Below are 17556 nucleotides of genomic sequence, written 5' to 3'. Positions count from 1 at the left end.
CAGAAATAGAAGCAGCAGAAACAGTAGCAGCAGCAGAAACAGGAGCGGCAGCAAAAACAGGAACAGCAGCAGAAGCAGGAGCTGCAGCAGAAACAGGAGCAGCAGCAGAAACAAGAGCAGCTACAGAAACAGGAACGGTAGCAGAAACAGGAGAGGCAACAGAAACAGGAGAAGCAGCAGAAACAGAAGCGGCAGCAGAAACAGGAGTGGCAGCAGAAACAGAAACAGGAGCAGAAACAGTAGCAGCAGAAACAGGGGAAGCAGCAGAAACAGGTGCGGCAGCAGAAACAGGAGAAGCAGCATAAACAGAAGCGGCAGCAGAAACAGGATTGGCAGCAGAAACAGAAGCAGTAGCAGAAACAGTAGCAGCAGAAACAGTAGCAGCAGGAACAGGAGCAGCCGCAGAAACAGGAGCAGCAGCAGAAACAGGAGCAGCAGCAGAAATAGAAGCAGCAGAAACAGAAGCAAAAGCAGAAACAAGAGCAGCAGCAGAGACAGCAGCAGCAGAAACAGTAGCAGCTGCAGAAACAGGAGCAGCAGCAGACAAAGCAGTAGCAGAAACAGAGGCAGCAGCAGAGAAAGCAGCAGCAGAAACAGAAGCAGCTGCAGAAACAGGAACGGCAGCAGAAACAGGAGCGGCAGCAGAAACAGGAGCAGCAGAAATAGAATCAGAAGCGGCAGCAGAAACAGGAGTGGCAGCAGAAACATAAGCAGCAGCAGAAACAGTAGCAGCAGAAACAGCAGCAGTAGAAACAGAAGCAGCTGCAGAAACAGGAGAGGCAGCAGAAACAGAAGCGGCAGCAGAAACAGGAGTGGCAGCAGAAACAGAAACAGCAGCAGAAACAGGAGCAGCAGCAGAAACAGAGGCAGCAACAGAAATAGAAGCAGCAGAAACAGGAGCAGCAGCAGAAACAGAAGCAGCTACAGAAACAGGAACGGCAGCAGAAACAGGAGCGGCAGCAGAAACAGCAGCAGTAGCAGAAACAGGAGCAGCAGCAGGAACAGGAGCGGCAGCAGAAACAGGAGCAGCAGCAGAAACAGGAACGGCAGCAGAAACAGGAGCAGCAGCAGAAACTGGAGCAGCAGAAATAGAATCCGAATCAGCAGCAGAAACAGTAGCAGCAGAAACAGCAGCAGTAGAAACAGAAGCAGCTGCAGTAACAGGAGAGGCAGCAGAAACAGAAGCTGCAGAAACAGCAGCAGAAACAGGAGCAACAGAAGAAACAGAAACAGCATCAGAAATAGAAGCAGCAGAAACAGTAGCAGCAGCAGAAACAGGAGCGGCAGCAAAAACAGGAACAGCAGCAGAAGCAGGAGCTGCAGCAGAAACAGGAGCAGCAGCAGAAACAAGAGCAGCTACAGAAACAGGAACGGTAGCAGAAACAGGAGAGGCAACAGAAACAGGAGAAGCAGCAGAAACAGAAGCGGCAGCAGAAACAGGAGTGGCAGCAGAAACAGAAACAGGAGCAGAAACAGTAGCAGCAGAAACAGGGGAAGCAGCAGAAACAGGTGCGGCAGCAGAAACAGGAGAAGCAGCATAAACAGAAGCGGCAGCAGAAACAGGAGTGGCAGCAGAAACAGAAACAGCAGCTGAAACTGTAGCAGCAGAAACAGGGGCAGCATCAGAAACAGGAGCGGCAGCAGAAACAGAAACAGCTGCAGAAACAGGAGCAGCAGCAGAAACAGCAGCAGCAGAAACAGAAACAGCTGCAGAAACAGGAGCAGCAGCAGAAACAGGAGCAGCAGCAGAAATAGAGGCAGCAGAAACAGAAGCAAAAGCAGAAACAAGAGCAGCAGCAGAAACAGGAGAAGCAGCAGAAACAGCGGCAGCAGCAGAAACAAGAGCAGCAGCAGAAACAGAAGCAGCAGCAGAGACAGCAGCAGCAGAAACAGAAGCAGCTGCAGAAACATTAGCAGCAGCAGAAACAGCAGCAGCAGAGACAGCAGAAGCAGAGACAGCAGCAGCAGAAACAGAAGCAGCTGCAGAAACAAGAGCAGCAGCAGTGACAACATCAGCAGCAGAAACAGAATCAGCAGCAGAAACAGGAGCAGCAGCAGAAACAGGAGCAGCTGCAGAAATAGAAGCAGCAGAAACAGAAGCAGTAGCAGAAACAAGAGCAGCAGCAGAAACAGGAGCAGCAGCAGAAACAGAGGCATCAGCAGATATAGAAGCAGCAGAAACAGAGGCAGCAGCAGAAACAGGAGCAGCAGAGACAGCAGCAGCAGAAACAGAAGCAGCTGCAGAAACAGGAGCAGCAGCAGAAACAGTAGGAGCAGAGACAGCAGCAGCAGAGACAGCAGCATCAGGAACAGAAGCTGCTGCAAAAACAGGAGCAGGAGCAGACAAAGCAGTAGCAGAAACAGAGGCAGCAGCAGAAAAAGCAGCAGCAGAAACAGAAGCAGCTGCAGAAAAAAGAGCAGCAGCAGAAACAGGTGCAGCAGGAGAAACAGGAGCAGCAGCAGAAACAGGAGCAGCTACAGAAACAGGAACGGCAGCAGAAACAGGAGCGGCAGCAGAAACAGGAGCAGCAGAAATAGAATCAGGAGCGGCAGCAGAAACAGGAGTGGCAGCAGAAACAGAAGCAGCAGCAGAAACAGTAGCAGCAGAAACAGTAGCAGCAGAAACAGGGGCAGCAGCAGAAACAGGAGCGGCATCAGAAACAGAATCAGCAGCAGATACAGTAGAAGCAGAAACAGGAGCAGCAGCAGAAACAGAGGCAGCAGCAGAAATAGAAGCAGCAGAAACAAGAGCAGTAGCAGAAACAGCAACAGCAAAAACAGAAGCAGCAGAAACAGAAGCAGCAGCAGAAACAGAAGCAGCGGAAACAGCAGCAGCAGAAACAGCAGTAGCAGAAACAGAATCAGCAGCAGAAACAGGAAAGGTAGCAGAAACAGGAGCAGCAGCAGAAACAGGAGCAGCAGCAGAAACTGGAGCGGCAGCAGAAACAGGAGCAGCAGCAGAAACAGGGGCGGCAGCAGAAACAGGAGCAGTAGCCGAAACAGGAACGGCAGCAGAAACAGGATTGGCAGCAGAAACAGAAGCAGTAGCAGAAACATTAGCAGCAGAAACAGTAGCAGCAGGAACAGGAGCAGCCGCAGAAACAGGAGCAGCAGCAGAAACAGGAGCAGCAGCAGAAATAGAAGCAGCAGAAACAGAAGCAAAAGCAGAAACAAGAGCAGCAGCAGAGACAGCAGCAGCAGAAACAGTAGCAGCTGCAGAAACAGGAGCAGCAGCAGACAAAGCAGTAGCAGAAACAGAGGCAGCAGCAGAGAAAGCAGCAGCAGAAACAGAAGCAGCTGCAGAAACAGGAACGGCAGCAGAAACAGGAGCGGCAGCAGAAACAGGAGCAGCAGAAATAGAATCAGAAGCGGCAGCAGAAACAGGAGTGGCAGCAGAAACATAAGCAGCAGCAGAAACAGTAGCAGCAGAAACAGCAGCAGTAGAAACAGAAGCAGCTGCAGAAACAGGAGAGGCAGCAGAAACAGAAGCGGCAGCAGAAACAGGAGTGGCAGCAGAAACAGAAACAGCAGCAGAAACAGGAGCAGCAGCAGAAACAGAGGCAGCAACAGAAATAGAAGCAGCAGAAACAGGAGCAGCAGCAGAAACAGGAGCGGCATCAGAAACAGGAGCAGCAGCAGAAACAGGAGCAGCTACAGAAACAGGAACGGCAGCAGAAACAGGAGCGGCAGCAGAAACAGCAGCAGTAGCAGAAACAGGAGCAGCAGCAGGAACAGGAGCGGCAGCAGAAACAGGAGCAGCAGCAGAAACAGGAACGGCAGCAGAAACAGGAGCAGCAGCAGAAACTGGAGCAGCAGAAATAGAATCAGAAGCAGCAGCAGAAACAGTAGCAGCAGAAACAGCAGCAGTAGAAACAGAAGCAGCTGCAGTAACAGGAGAGGCAGCAGAAACAGAAGCTGCAGAAACAGCAGCAGAAACAGGAGCAGCAGCAGAAACAGAAACAGCATCAGAAATAGAAGCAGCAGAAACAGTAGCAGCAGCAGAAACAGGAGCGGCAGCAGAAACAGGAACAGCAGCAGAAGCAGGAGCTGCAGCAGAAACAGGAGCAGCAGCAGAAACAAGAGCAGCTACAGAAACAGGAACGGCAGCAGAAACAGGAGAGGCAACAGAAACAGGAGAAGCAGCAGAAACAGAAGCGGCAGCAGAAACAGGAGTGGCAGCAGAAACAGAAACAGGAGCAGAAACAGTAGCAGCAGAAACAGGGGAAGCAGCAGAAACAGGTGCGGCAGCAGAAACAGAAGCAGCAGCAGAATCAGGGGCGGCAGCAGAAACAGGAGCAGCAGCCGAAACAGGAACAGCAGCAGAAACAGGATTGGCAGCAGAAACAGAAGCAGTAGCAGAAACATTAGCAGCAGAAACAGTAGCAGCAGGAACAGGAGCAGCCGCAGAAACAGGAGCAGCAGCAGAAACAGGAGCAGCAGCAGAAATAGAAGCAGCAGAAACAGAAGCAAAAGCAGAAACAAGAGCAGCAGCAGAGACAGCAGCAGCAGAAACAGTAGCAGCTGCAGAAACAGTAGCAGCAGAAACAGCAGCAGTAGAAACAGAAGCAGCTGCAGAAACAGGAGAGGCAGCAGAAACAGAAGCGGCAGCAGAAACAGGAGTGGCAGCAGAAACAGAAACAGCAGCAGAAACAGGAGCAGCAGTAGAAACAGAGGCAGCAACAGGAATAGAAGGAGCAGAAACAGGAGCAGCAGCAGAAACAGGAGCGGCAGCAGAAACAGGAATAGCAGCAGAAACAGGAGCGGCAGCAGAAACAGGAGCAGCAGCAGAAAAGGAGCAGCTACAGAAACAGGAACGGCAGCAGAAAAAGGAGCGGCAGCAGAAACAGGAGAAGCAGCATAAACAGAAGCGGCAGCAGAAACAGGAGTGGCAGCAGAAACAGAAACAGCAGCTGAAACTGTAGCAGCAGAAACAGGGGCAGCATCAGAAACAGGAGCGGCAGCAGAAACAGAAACAGCTGCAGAAACAGGAGCAGCAGCAGAAACAGCAGCAGCAGAAACAGAAACAGCTGCAGAAACAGGAGCAGCAGCAGAAACAGGAGCAGCAGCAGAAATAGAGGCAGCAGAAACAGAAGCAAAAGCAGAAACAAGAGCAGCAGCAGAAACAGGAGAAGCAGCAGAAACAGCGGCAGCAGCAGAAACAAGAGCAGCAGCAGAAACAGAAGCAGCAGCAGAGACAGCAGCAGCAGAAACAGAAGCAGCTGCAGAAACATTAGCAGCAGCAGAAACAGCAGCAGCAGAGACAGCAGAAGCAGAGACAGCAGCAGCAGAAACAGAAGCAGCTGCAGAAACAAGAGCAGCAGCAGTGACAACATCAGCAGCAGAAACAGAATCAGCAGCAGAAACAGAAGCAGCAGCAGAAACAAGAGCAGCAGCAGAGACAACAGCAGCAGAAACAGAAGCAGCTGCAGAAACAGGAGCAGCAGCAGAAACAGCAGCAGCAGAAACAGAAACAGCTGCAGAAACAGGAGCAGCAGCAGAAACAGGAGCAGCTGCAGAAATAGAAGCAGCAGAAACAGAAGCAGCAGCAGAAACAAGAGCAGCAGCAGAAACAGGAGCAGCAGCAGAAACAGAGGCATCAGCAGATATAGAAGCAGCATGAACAGAGGCAGCAGCAGAAACAAGAGCAGCAGCAGAAACAGGAGCAACAGAGACAGCAGCAGCAGAAACAGAAGCAGCTGCTTGAAACAGGAGCAACAGCAGAAACAGTAGCAGCAGAGACAGCAGCAGCAGAGACAGCAGCAGCAGGAACAGTAGCAGCTGCAGAAACAGGAGCAGCAGCAGACAAAGCAGTAGCAGAAACAGAGGCAGCAGCAGAAAAAGCAGCAGCAGAAACAGAAGCAGCAGCAGAAACAAGAGCAGCAGCAGAAATAGTAGCAGCAAAAACAGGAGCGGCAGCAGAAACAGAATCAGCAGCAGAAACAGCGGCTGCAGCAGAAACAGGAGCAGCAGCAGAATCAGAAGCAGCAGCAAAACAGGAGCAGCAGCAGAAACAGAGGCAGCAACAGAAATAGAAGCAGCAGAAATAAGAGCAGCAGCAGAAATAGGAGCATCAGCAGAAACATTAGCAGCAGCAGAAACAGGACCGGCAGCAGGAAAAGGAGCGGCAGCAGAAACAGGAGAAGCAGCAGAAACAGGAACGGCAGCAGAAACTGGAGCGGCAGCAGAAACAGGAGCAGCAGGAAAAGAATCAGGAGCGGCAGCAGAAACAGGAGTGGCAGCAGAAACAGAAGCAGCAGCAGAAACAGTAGCAGCAGAAACAGTAGCAGCTGAAACAGAAGCAGCTGCAGTATCAGGAGAGGCAGCAGAAACAGAAGAAGCAGAAACAGCAGCAGAAACAGGAGCAGCAGCAGAAACAGAGGCAGCAACAGAAATAGAAGCAGCAGAAACAGGAGCAGCAGCAGAAACAGGAGCGGCATCAGAAACAGGAGCAGCAGCAGAAACAGGAGCAGCTACAGAAACAGGAACGGCAGCAGAAACAGGAGCGGCAGCAGAAACAGCAGCAGTAGCAGAAACAGGAGCAGCAGCAGGAACAGGAGCGGCAGCAGAAACAGGAGCAGCAGCAGAAACAGGAACGGCAGCAGAAACAGGAGCGGCAGCAGAAACTGGAGCAGCAGAAATAGAATCAGAAGCAGCAGCAGAAACAGCAGCAGTAGAAACAGAAGCAGCTGCAGTAACAGCAGAGGCAGCAGAAACAGAAGCTGCAGAAACAGCAGCAGAAACAGGAGCAGCAGCAGAAACAGAAACAGCATCAGAAATAGAAGCAGCAGAAACAGTAGCAGCAGCAGAAACAGGAGCGCCAGCAGAAACAGGAACAGCAGCTGAAGCAGGAGCTGCAGCAGAAACAGGAGCAGCAGCAGAAACAAGAGCAGCTACAGAAACAGGAACGGCAGCAGAAACAGGAGCAGCAGCAGAAACAGCAGCAGCAGAAACAGAAATAGCTGCAGAAACAGGAGCAGCAGCAGAAACAGGAGCAGCAGCAGAAACAGAGGCAGCAACAGAGATAGAAGCAGCAGAAACAAGAGCAGCAGCAGAAACAGGAGCAGCAGCAGAAACAGGAACGGCAGCAGAAACAGGAGCGGCAGCAGAAACAGCAGCAGCAGCAGAAACAGGCGAGGCTGCAGAAACAGGAGCGGCAGCAGAAACAGAAGCAGCAGCAGAAACAGTAGCAGCAGAAACAGTAGCAGCAGAAACAGGAGCAGCCGCAGAAACAGAGGCAGCAGCAGAAATAGAAGCAGCAGAAACAAGAGCAGAAGCAGAAAAAGCAACAGCAAAAACTGAAGCAGCAGAAACAGAAGCAGCTGCAGAACCAGGAGCAGCAGCAGAAACAGCAGCAGCAGATTCAGCAGCAGCAGAAACAGAAGCAGCTGCAGAAACAGGAGAGGCAGCAGAAACAGAACCAGCAGAAACAGCAGCAGAAACAGGAGCAGCAGTAGAAAAAAAGGCAGCAACAGGAATAGAAGCAGCAGAAACAGGAGCAGCAGCAGAAACAGGAGCGGCAGCAGAAACAGGAACAGCAGCAGAAACAGGAGTGGCAGCAGAAACAGGAGCAGCAGCAGAAACAGGAGCAGCTACAGAAACAGGAACGGCAGCAGAAACAGGAGCGGCAGCAGAAACAGGAGAAGCAGCAGAAACAGAAGCGGCAGCAGAAACAGGAGTGGCAGCAGAAACAGAAACAGCAGCTGAAACTGTAGCAGCAGAAACATGGGCAGCAGCAGAAACAGGAGCGGCAGCAGAAACAGAAGCAGCAGTAGAATCAGCAGCAGCAGAAACAGAAACAGCTGCAGAAACAGGAGCGGCAGCAGAAACAGGAGCAGCAGCAGAAATAGAAGCAGCAGAAACAGAAGCAGCAGCAGAAACAGAGGCAGCAGCAGAAACAAGAGGAGCAGCAGAAACAGAGGCAGCAGCAGGGACAGCAACTGAAGAAACAGAAGCAGCTGCATAAACATTAGCAGCAGCAGAAACAGCAGCAGCAGAGACAGCAGCAGCAGAGACAGCAGCAGCAGAAACAGAAGCAGCTGCAGAAATTAGAGCAGCAGCAGAGAAAGAAGCAGCAGAAACAGAAGCAGCTGCAGAAACAGGAGCAGCAGCAGAAACAGAAGCAGCAGAAACAGAAACAGCTGCAGAAACAGGAGCAGCAGCAGAAACAGGAGCATCAGCAGAAATTAGAGCAGCAGCAGAGACAGCAGCAGCAGAAACAGAAGCAGCTGCAGAAACAGGAGCAGAAGCAGACAAAGCAGTAGCAGAAACAGAGGCAGCAGCAGAAAAAGCAGCAGCAGAAACAGAAGCAGCCGCAGAAGCAAGAGCAACAGCAGAAACAGGAGCGGCAGCAGAAACAGGAACAGCAGCAGAAACAGGAGCGGCTGGAGAAACAGGAGCAGCAGCAGAAACAGGAGCAGCTACAGAAACAGGAACGGCAGCAGAAACAGGAGCGGAGGCAGAAACAGGAGCAGCAGAAATAGAATCAGGAGCGGCAGCAGAAACAGGAGTGGCAGCAGAAAAAGAAGCAGCAGCAGAAACAGTAGCAGCAGAAACAGTAGCAGCATAAACAGGGGCTGGTGCAGAAACAGGAGCGGCAGCAGAAACAGAATCAGCAGCAGAAACAGTAGAAGCAGAAACAGGAGCAGCAGCAGAATCAGAGGCAGCAGCAGAAATAGAAGCAGCAGAAACAAGAGCAGCAGCAGAAACAGGAGCGGCAGCAGAAACAGGAACAGCAGCAGAAACAGGTGCGGCAGGAGAAACAGGAGCAGCAGCAGAAACAGGAGCAGCTACAGAAACAGGAACGGCAGAAGAAACAGGATCGGCAGCAGAATCAAGAGCAGCAGAAATAGAATCAGGAGCGGCAGGAGAAACAGGAGTGGCAGCAGAAACAGAAGCAGCAGCAGAAACAGTAGCAGCAGAAATAGTAGCAGCAGAAACAGGGGCAGCAGCAGAAACAGGAGCGGCAGCAGAAACAGGAGCAGCAGCAGAAATAGAAGCAGCAGAAACAAGAGCAGCAGCAGAAACAGCAACAGCAAAAACAGAAGCAGCAGAAACAGATGCAGCAGCAGAAACAGGAGCAGCAGCAGAAACAGGAGCAGCAGCAGAAATAGAAGCAGCAGAAACAGAAGCAAAAGCAGAAACAAGAGCAGCAGCAGAAACAGGAGCAGCAGCAGAAACTGAGGCAGCATCAGAAACAAGAGCAGCAGCAGAAACAGAGGCAGCAGCAGAGACAGCAGCTGCAGAAACAGTAGCAGCTGCAGAAACATTAGCAGCAGCAGAAACAGCCGCAGCAGAGACAGCAGCAGCAGAGACAGCAGCAGCAGAAACAGAAGCAGCTGCAGAAACAAGAGCAGCTGCAGAGACAGCAGCAGCAGAAACAGAACAGCTGCAGAAACAGGAGCAGCAGCAGAAACAGCAGCAGCAGAAACAGAAACAGCTGCAGAAACAGGAGCAGCAGCAGAAACAGGAGCAGCTGCAGAAATAGAAGCAGCAGAAACAGAAGCAGTAGCAGAAACAAGAGCAGCAGCAGAAACAGGAGCAGCAGCAGAAACAGAGGCATCAGCAGATATAGAAGCAGCAGAAACAGAGGCAGCAGCAGAAACAGGAGCAGCAGAGACAGCAGCAGCAGAAACAGAAGCAGCTGCAGAAACAGGAGCAGCAGCAGAAACAGTAGGAGCAGAGGCAGCAGCAGCAGAGACAGCAGCATCAGGAACAGAAGCTGCTGCAGAAACAGGAGCAGGAGCAGACAAAGCAGTAGCAGAAACAGAGGCAGCAGCAGAAAAAGCAGCAGCAGAAACAGAAGCAGCTGCAGAAAAAAGAGCAGCAGCAGAAACAGGTGCAGCAGGAGAAACAGGAGCAACAGCAGAAACAGGAGCAGCTACAGAAACAGGAACGGCAGCAGAAACAGGAGCGGCAGCAGAAACAGGAGCAGCAGAAATAGAATCAAGAGCGGCAGCAGAAACAGGAGTGGCAGCAGAAACAGAAGCAGCAGCAGAAACAGTAGCAGCAGAAACAGTAGCAGCAGAAACAGGGGCAGCAGCAGAAACAGGAGCGGCATCAGAAACAGAATCAGCAGCAGATACAGTAGAAGCAGAAACAGGAGCAGCAGCAGAAACAGAGGCAGCAGCAGAAATAGAAGCAGCAGAAACAAGAGCAGCAGCAGAAACAGCAACAGCAAAAACAGAAGCAGCAGAAACAGAAGCAGCAGCAGAAACAGAAGCAGCGGAAACAGCAGCAGCAGAAACAGCAGTAGCAGAAACAGAATCAGCAGCAGAAACAGGAAAGGTAGCAGAAACAGGAGCAGCAGCAGAAACAGGAGCAGCAGCAGAAACAGGAGCGGCAGCAGAAACAGGAGCAGCAGCAGAAACAGGGGCGGCAGCAGAAACAGGAGCAGTAGCCGAAACAGGAACGGCAGCAGAAACAGGATTGGCAGCAGAAACAGAAGCAGTAGCAGAAACAGTAGCAGCAGAAGCAGTAGCAGCAGGAACAGGAGCAGCCGCAGAAACAGGAGCAGCAGCAGAAACAGGAGCAGCAGCAGAAATAGAAGCAGCAGAAACAGAAGCAAAAGCAGAAACAAGAGCAGCAGCAGAGACAGCAGCAGCAGAAACAGTAGCAGCTGCAGAAACAGGAGCAGCAGCAGACAAAGCAGTAGCAGAAACAGAGGCAGCAGCAGAGAAAGCAGCAGCAGAAACAGAAGCAGCTGCAGAAACAGGAACGGCAGCAGAAACAGGAGCGGCAGCAGAAACAGGAGCAGCAGAAATAGAATCAGAAGCGGCAGCAGAAACAGGAGTGGCAGCAGAAACATAAGCAGCAGCAGAAACAGTAGCAGCAGAAACAGCAGCAGTAGAAACAGAAGCAGCTGCAGAAACAGGAGAGGCAGCAGAAACAGAAGCGGCAGCAGAAACAGGAGTGGCAGCAGAAACAGAAACAGCAGCAGAAACAGGAGCAGCAGCAGAAACAGACGCAGCAACAGAATTAGAAGCAGCAGAAACAGGAGCAGCAGCAGAAACAGGAGCGGCATCAGAAACAGGAGCAGCAGCAGAAACAGGAGCAGCTACAGAAACAGGAACGGCAGCAGAAACAGGAGCGGCAGCAGAAACAGCAGCAGTAGCAGAAACAGGAGCAGCAGCAGGAACAGGAGCGGCAGCAGAAACAGGAGCAGCAGCAGAAACAGGAACGGCAGCAGAAACAGGAGCAGCAGCAGAAACTGGAGCAGCAGAAATAGAATCAGAAGCAGCAGCAGAAACAGTAGCAGCAGAAACAGCAGCAGTAGAAACAGAAGCAGCTGCAGTAACAGGAGAGGCAGCAGAAACAGAAGCTGCAGAAACAGCAGCAGAAACAGGAGCAGCAGCAGAAACAGAAACAGCATCAGAAATAGAAGCAGCAGAAACAGTAGCAGCAGCAGAAACAGGAGCGGCAGCAGAAACAGGAACAGCAGCAGAAGCAGGAGCTGCAGCAGAAACAGGAGCAGCAGCAGAAACAAGAGCAGCTACAGAAACAGGAACGGTAGCAGAAACAGGAGAGGCAACAGAAACAGGAGAAGCAGCAGAAACAGAAGCGGCAGCAGAAACAGGAGTGGCAGCAGAAACAGAAACAGGAGCAGAAACAGTAGCAGCAGAAACAGGGGAAGCAGCAGAAACAGGTGCGGCAGCAGAAACAGGAGAAGCAGCATAAACAGAAGCGGCAGCAGAAACAGGAGTGGCAGCAGAAACAGAAACAGCAGCTGAAACTGTAGCAGCAGAAACAGGGGCAGCATCAGAAACAGGAGCGGCAGCAGAAACAGAAACAGCTGCAGAAACAGGAGCAGCAGCAGAAACAGCAGCAGCAGAAACAGAAACAGCTGCAGAAACAGGAGCAGCAGCAGAAACAGGAGCAGCAGCAGAAATAGAGGCAGCAGAAACAGAAGCAAAAGCAGAAACAAGAGCAGCAGCAGAAACAGGAGAAGCAGCAGAAACAGCGGCAGCAGCAGAAACAAGAGCAGCAGCAGAAACAGAAGCAGCAGCAGAGACAGCAGCAGCAGAAACAGAAGCAGCTGCAGAAACATTAGCAGCAGCAGAAACAGCAGCAGCAGAGACAGCAGAAGCAGAGACAGCAGCAGCAGAAACAGAAGCAGCTGCAGAAACAAGAGCAGCAGCAGTGACAACATCAGCAGCAGAAACAGAATCAGCAGCAGAAACAGGAGCAGCAGCAGAAACAGGAGCAGCTGCAGAAATAGAAGCAGCAGAAACAGAAGCAGTAGCAGAAACAAGAGCAGCAGCAGAAACAGGAGCAGCAGCAGAAACAGAGGCATCAGCAGATATAGAAGCAGCAGAAACAGAGGCAGCAGCAGAAACAGCAGCAGCAGAGACAGCAGCAGCAGAAACAGAAGCAGCTGCAGAAACAGGAGCAGCAGCAGAAACAGTAGGAGCAGAGACAGCAGCAGCAGAGACAGCAGCATCAGGAACAGAAGCTGCTGCAGAAACAGGAGCAGGAGCAGACAAAGCAGTAGCAGAAACAGAGGCAGCAGCAGAAAAAGCAGCAGCAGAAACAGAAGCAGCTGCAGAAAAAAGAGCAGCAGCAGAAACAGGTGCAGCAGGAGAAACAGGAGCAGCAGCAGAAACAGGAGCAGCTACAGAAACAGGAACGGCAGCAGAAACAGGAGCGGCAGCAGAAACAGGAGCAGCAGAAATAGAATCAGGAGCGGCAGCAGAAACAGGAGTGGCAGCAGAAACAGAAGCAGCAGCAGAAACAGTAGCAGCAGAAACAGTAGCAGCAGAAACAGGGGCAGCAGCAGAAACAGGAGCGGCATCAGAAACAGAATCAGCAGCAGATACAGTAGAAGCAGAAACAGGAGCAGCAGCAGAAACAGAGGCAGCAGCAGAAATAGAAGCAGCAGAAACAAGAGCAGTAGCAGAAACAGCAACAGCAAAAACAGAAGCAGCAGAAACAGAAGCAGCAGCAGAAACAGAAGCAGCGGAAACAGCAGCAGCAGAAACAGCAGTAGCAGAAACAGAATCAGCAGCAGAAACAGGAAAGGTAGCAGAAACAGGAGCAGCAGCAGAAACAGGAGCAGCAGCAGAAACAGGAGCGGCAGCAGAAACAGGAGCAGCAGCAGAAACAGGGGCGGCAGCAGAAACAGGAGCAGTAGCCGAAACAGGAACGGCAGCAGAAACAGGATTGGCAGCAGAAACAGAAGCAGTAGCAGAAACATTAGCAGCAGAAACAGTAGCAGCAGGAACAGGAGCAGCCGCAGAAACAGGAGCAGCAGCAGAAACAGGAGCAGCAGCAGAAATAGAAGCAGCAGAAACAGAAGCAAAAGCAGAAACAAGAGCAGCAGCAGAGACAGCAGCAGCAGAAACAGTAGCAGCTGCAGAAACAGGAGCAGCAGCAGACAAAGCAGTAGCAGAAACAGAGGCAGCAGCAGTGAAAGCAGCAGCAGAAACAGAAGCAGCTGCAGAAACAGGAACGGCAGCAGAAACAGGAGCGGCAGCAGAAACAGGAGCAGCAGAAATAGAATCAGAAGCGGCAGCAGAAACAGGAGTGGCAGCAGAAACAGAAGCAGCAGCAGAAACAGTAGCAGCAGAAACAGCAGCAGTAGAAACAGAAGCAGCTGCAGAAACAGGAGAGGCAGCAGAAACAGAAGCGGCAGCAGAAACAGGAGTGGCAGCAGAAACAGAAACAGCAGCAGAAACAGGAGCAGCAGCAGAAACAGAGGCAGCAACAGAAATAGAAGCAGCAGAAACAGGAGCAGCAGCAGAAACAGGAGCGGCATCAGAAACAGGAGCAGCAGCAGAAACAGGAGCAGCTACAGAAACAGGAACGGCAGCAGAAACAGGAGCGGCAGCAGAAACAGCAGCAGTAGCAGAAACAGGAGCAGCAGCAGGAACAGGAGCGGCAGCAGAAACAGGAGCAGCAGCAGAAACAGGAACGGTAGCAGAAACAGGAGCAGCAGCAGAAACTGGAGCAGCAGAAATAGAATCAGAAGCAGCAGCAGAAACAGTAGCAGCAGAAACAGCAGCGGTAGAAACAGAAGCAGCTGCAGTAACAGGAGAGGCAGCAGAAACAGAAGCTGCAGAAACAGCAGCAGAAACAGGAGCAGCAGCAGAAACAGAAACAGCATCAGAAATAGAAGCAGCAGAAACAGTAGCAGCAGCAGAAACAGGAGCGGCAGCAGAAACAGGAACAGCAGCAGAAGCAGGAGCTGCAGCAGAAACAGGAGCAGCAGCAGAAACAAGAGCAGCTACAGAAACAGGAACGGCAGCAGAAACAGGAGAGGCAACAGAAACAGGAGAAGCAGCAGAAACAGAAGCGGCAGCAGAAACAGGAGTGGCAGCAGAAACAGAAACAGGAGCAGAAACAGTAGCAGCAGAAACAGGGGAAGCAGCAGAAACAGGTGCGGCAGCAGAAACAGAAGCAGCAGCAGAATCAGGGGCGGCAGCAGAAACAGGAGCAGCAGCCGAAACAGGAACAGCAGCAGAAACAGGATTGGCAGCAGAAACAGAAGCAGTAGCAGAAACATTAGCAGCAGAAACAGTAGCAGCAGGAACAGGAGCAGCCGCAGAAACAGGAGCAGCAGCAGAAACAGGAGCAGCAGCAGAAATAGAAGCAGCAGAAACAGAAGCAAAAGCAGAAACAAGAGCAGCAGCAGAGACAGCAGCAGCAGAAACAGTAGAAGCTGCAGAAACAGTAGCAGCAGAAACAGCAGCAGTAGAAACAGAAGCAGCTGCAGAAACAGGAGAGGCAGCAGAAACAGAAGCGGCAGCAGAAACAGGAGTGGCAGCAGAAACAGAAACAGCAGCAGAAACAGGAGCAGCAGTAGAAACAGAGGCAGCAACAGGAATAGAAGGAGCAGAAACAGGAGCAGCAGCAGAAACAGGAGCGGCAGCAGAAACAGGAATAGCAGCAGAAACAGGAGCGGCAGCAGAAACAGGAGCAGCAGCAGAAAAGGAGCAGCTACAGAAACAGGAACGGCAGCAGAAAAAGGAGCGGCAGCAGAAACAGGAGAAGCAGCATAAACAGAAGCGGCAGCAGAAACAGGAGTGGCAGCAGAAACAGAAACAGCAGCTGAAACTGTAGCAGCAGAAACAGGGGCAGCATCAGAAACAGGAGCGGCAGCAGAAACAGAAACAGCTGCAGAAACAGGAGCAGCAGCAGAAACAGCAGCAGCAGAAACAGAAACAGCTGCAGAAACAGGAGCAGCAGCAGAAACAGGAGCAGCAGCAGAAATAGAGGCAGCAGAAACAGAAGCAAAAGCAGAAACAAGAGCAGCAGCAGAAACAGGAGAAGCAGCAGAAACAGCGGCAGCAGCAGAAACAAGAGCAGCAGCAGAAACAGAAGCAGCAGCAGAGACAGCAGCAGCAGAAACAGAAGCAGCTGCAGAAACATTAGCAGCAGCAGAAACAGCAGCAGCAGAGACAGCAGAAGCAGAGACAGCAGCAGCAGAAACAGAAGCAGCTGCAGAAACAAGAGCAGCAGCAGTGACAACATCAGCAGCAGAAACAGAATCAGCAGCAGAAACAGAAGCAGCAGCAGAAACAAGAGCAGCAGCAGAGACAACAGCAGCAGAAACAGAAGCAGCTGCAGAAACAGGAGCAGCAGCAGAAACAGCAGCAGCAGAAACAGAAACAGCTGCAGAAACAGGAGCAGCAGCAGAAACAGCAGCAGCAGAAACAGAAACAGCTGCAGAAACAGGAGCAGCAGCAGAAACAGGAGCAGCTGCAGAAATAGAAGCAGCAGAAACAGAAGCAGCAGCAGAAACAAGAGCAGCAGCAGAAACAGGAGCAGCAGCAGAAACAGAGGCATCAGCAGATATAGAAGCAGCATGAACAGAGGCAGCAGCAGAAACAAGAGCAGCAGCAGAAACAGGAGCAACAGAGACAGCAGCAGCAGAAACAGAAGCAGCTGCTTGAAACAGGAGCAGCAGCAGAAACAGTAGCAGCAGAGACAGCAGCAGCAGAGACAGCAGCAGCAGGAACAGTAGCAGCTGCAGAAACAGGAGCAGCAGCAGACAAAGCAGTAGCAGAAACAGAGGCAGCAGCAGAATAAGCAGCAGCAGAAACAGAAGCAGCAGCAGAAACAAGAGCAGCAGCAGAAATAGTAGCAGCAAAAACAGGAGCGGCAGCAGAAACAGAATCAGCAGCAGAAACAGCGGCTGCAGCAGAAACAGGAGCAGCAGCAGAATCAGAAGCAGCAGCAAAACAGGAGCAGCAGCAGAAACAGAGGCAGCAACAGAAATAGAAGCAGCAGAAATAAGAGCAGCAGCAGAAATAGGAGCATCAGCAGAAACATTAGCAGCAGCAGAAACAGGACCGGCAGCAGGAAAAGTAGCGGCAGCAGAAACAGGAGAAGCAGCAGAAACAGGAACGGCAGCAGAAACTGGAGCGGCAGCAGAAACAAGAGCAGCAGGAAAAGAATCAGGAGCGGCAGCAGAAACAGGAGTGGCAGCAGAAACAGAAGCAGCAGCAGAAACAGTAGCAGCAGAAACAGTAGCAGCTGAAACAGAAGCAGCTGCAGTATCAGGAGAGGCAGCAGAAACAGAAGAAGCAGAAACAGCAGCAGAAACAGGAGCAGCAGCAGAAACAGAGGCAGCAACAGAAATAGAAGCAGCAGAAACAGGAGCAGCAGCAGAAACAGGAGCGGCATCAGAAACAGGAGCAGCAGCAGAAACAGGAGCAGCTACAGAAACAGGAACGGCAGCAGAAACAGGAGCGGCAGCAGAAACAGCAGCAGTAGCAGAAACAGGAGCAGCAGCAGGAACAGGACCGGCAGCAGAAACAGAAGCAGCAGCAGAAACAGGAACGGCAGCAGAAACAGGAGCGGCAGCAGAAACTGGAGCAGCAGAAATAGAATCAGAAGCAGCAGCAGAAACAGCAGCAGTAGAAACAGAAGCAGCTGCAGTAACAGCAGAGGCAGCAGAAACAGAAGCTGCAGAAACAGCAGCAGAAACAGGAGCAGCAGCAGAAACAGAAACAGCATCAGAAATAGAAGCAGCAGAAACAGTAGCAGCAGCAGAAACAGGAGCGCCAGCAGAAACAGGAACAGCAGCTGAAGCAGGAGCTGCAGCAGAAACAGGAGCAGCAGCAGAAACAAGAGCAGCTACAGAAACAGGAACGGCAGCAGAAACAGGAGCAGCAGCAGAAACAGCAGCAGCAGAAACAGAAATAGCTGCAGAAACAGGAGCAGCAGCAGAAACAGGAGCAGCAGCAGAAACAGAGGCAGCAACAGAGATAGAAGCAGCAGAAACAAGAGCAGCAGCAGAAACAGGAGCAGCAGCAGAAACAGGAACGGCAGCAGAAACAGGAGCGGCAGCAGAAACAGCAGCAGCAGCAGAAACAGGCGAGGCTGCAGAAACAGGAGCGGCAGCAGAAACAGAAGCAGCAGCAGAAACAGTAGCAGCAGAAACAGTAGCAGCAGAAACAGGAGCAGCCGCAGAAACAGAGGCAGCAGCAGAAATAGAAGCAGCAGAAACAAGAGCAGAAGCAGAAAAAGCAACAGCAAAAACTGAAGCAGCAGAAACAGAAGCAGCTGCAGAACCAGGAGCAGCAGCAGAAACAGCAGCAGCAGATTCAGCAGCAGCAG

This window comes from Carcharodon carcharias, chromosome 1 (genome assembly GCF_017639515.1).
Source record: "Carcharodon carcharias isolate sCarCar2 chromosome 1, sCarCar2.pri, whole genome shotgun sequence".
In the NCBI taxonomy this organism is placed as follows: domain Eukaryota; kingdom Metazoa; phylum Chordata; class Chondrichthyes; order Lamniformes; family Lamnidae; genus Carcharodon; species Carcharodon carcharias.
The sequence above is the reverse complement of the archived record's forward strand: the minus strand, read 5'-3'. Positions refer to the sequence as shown.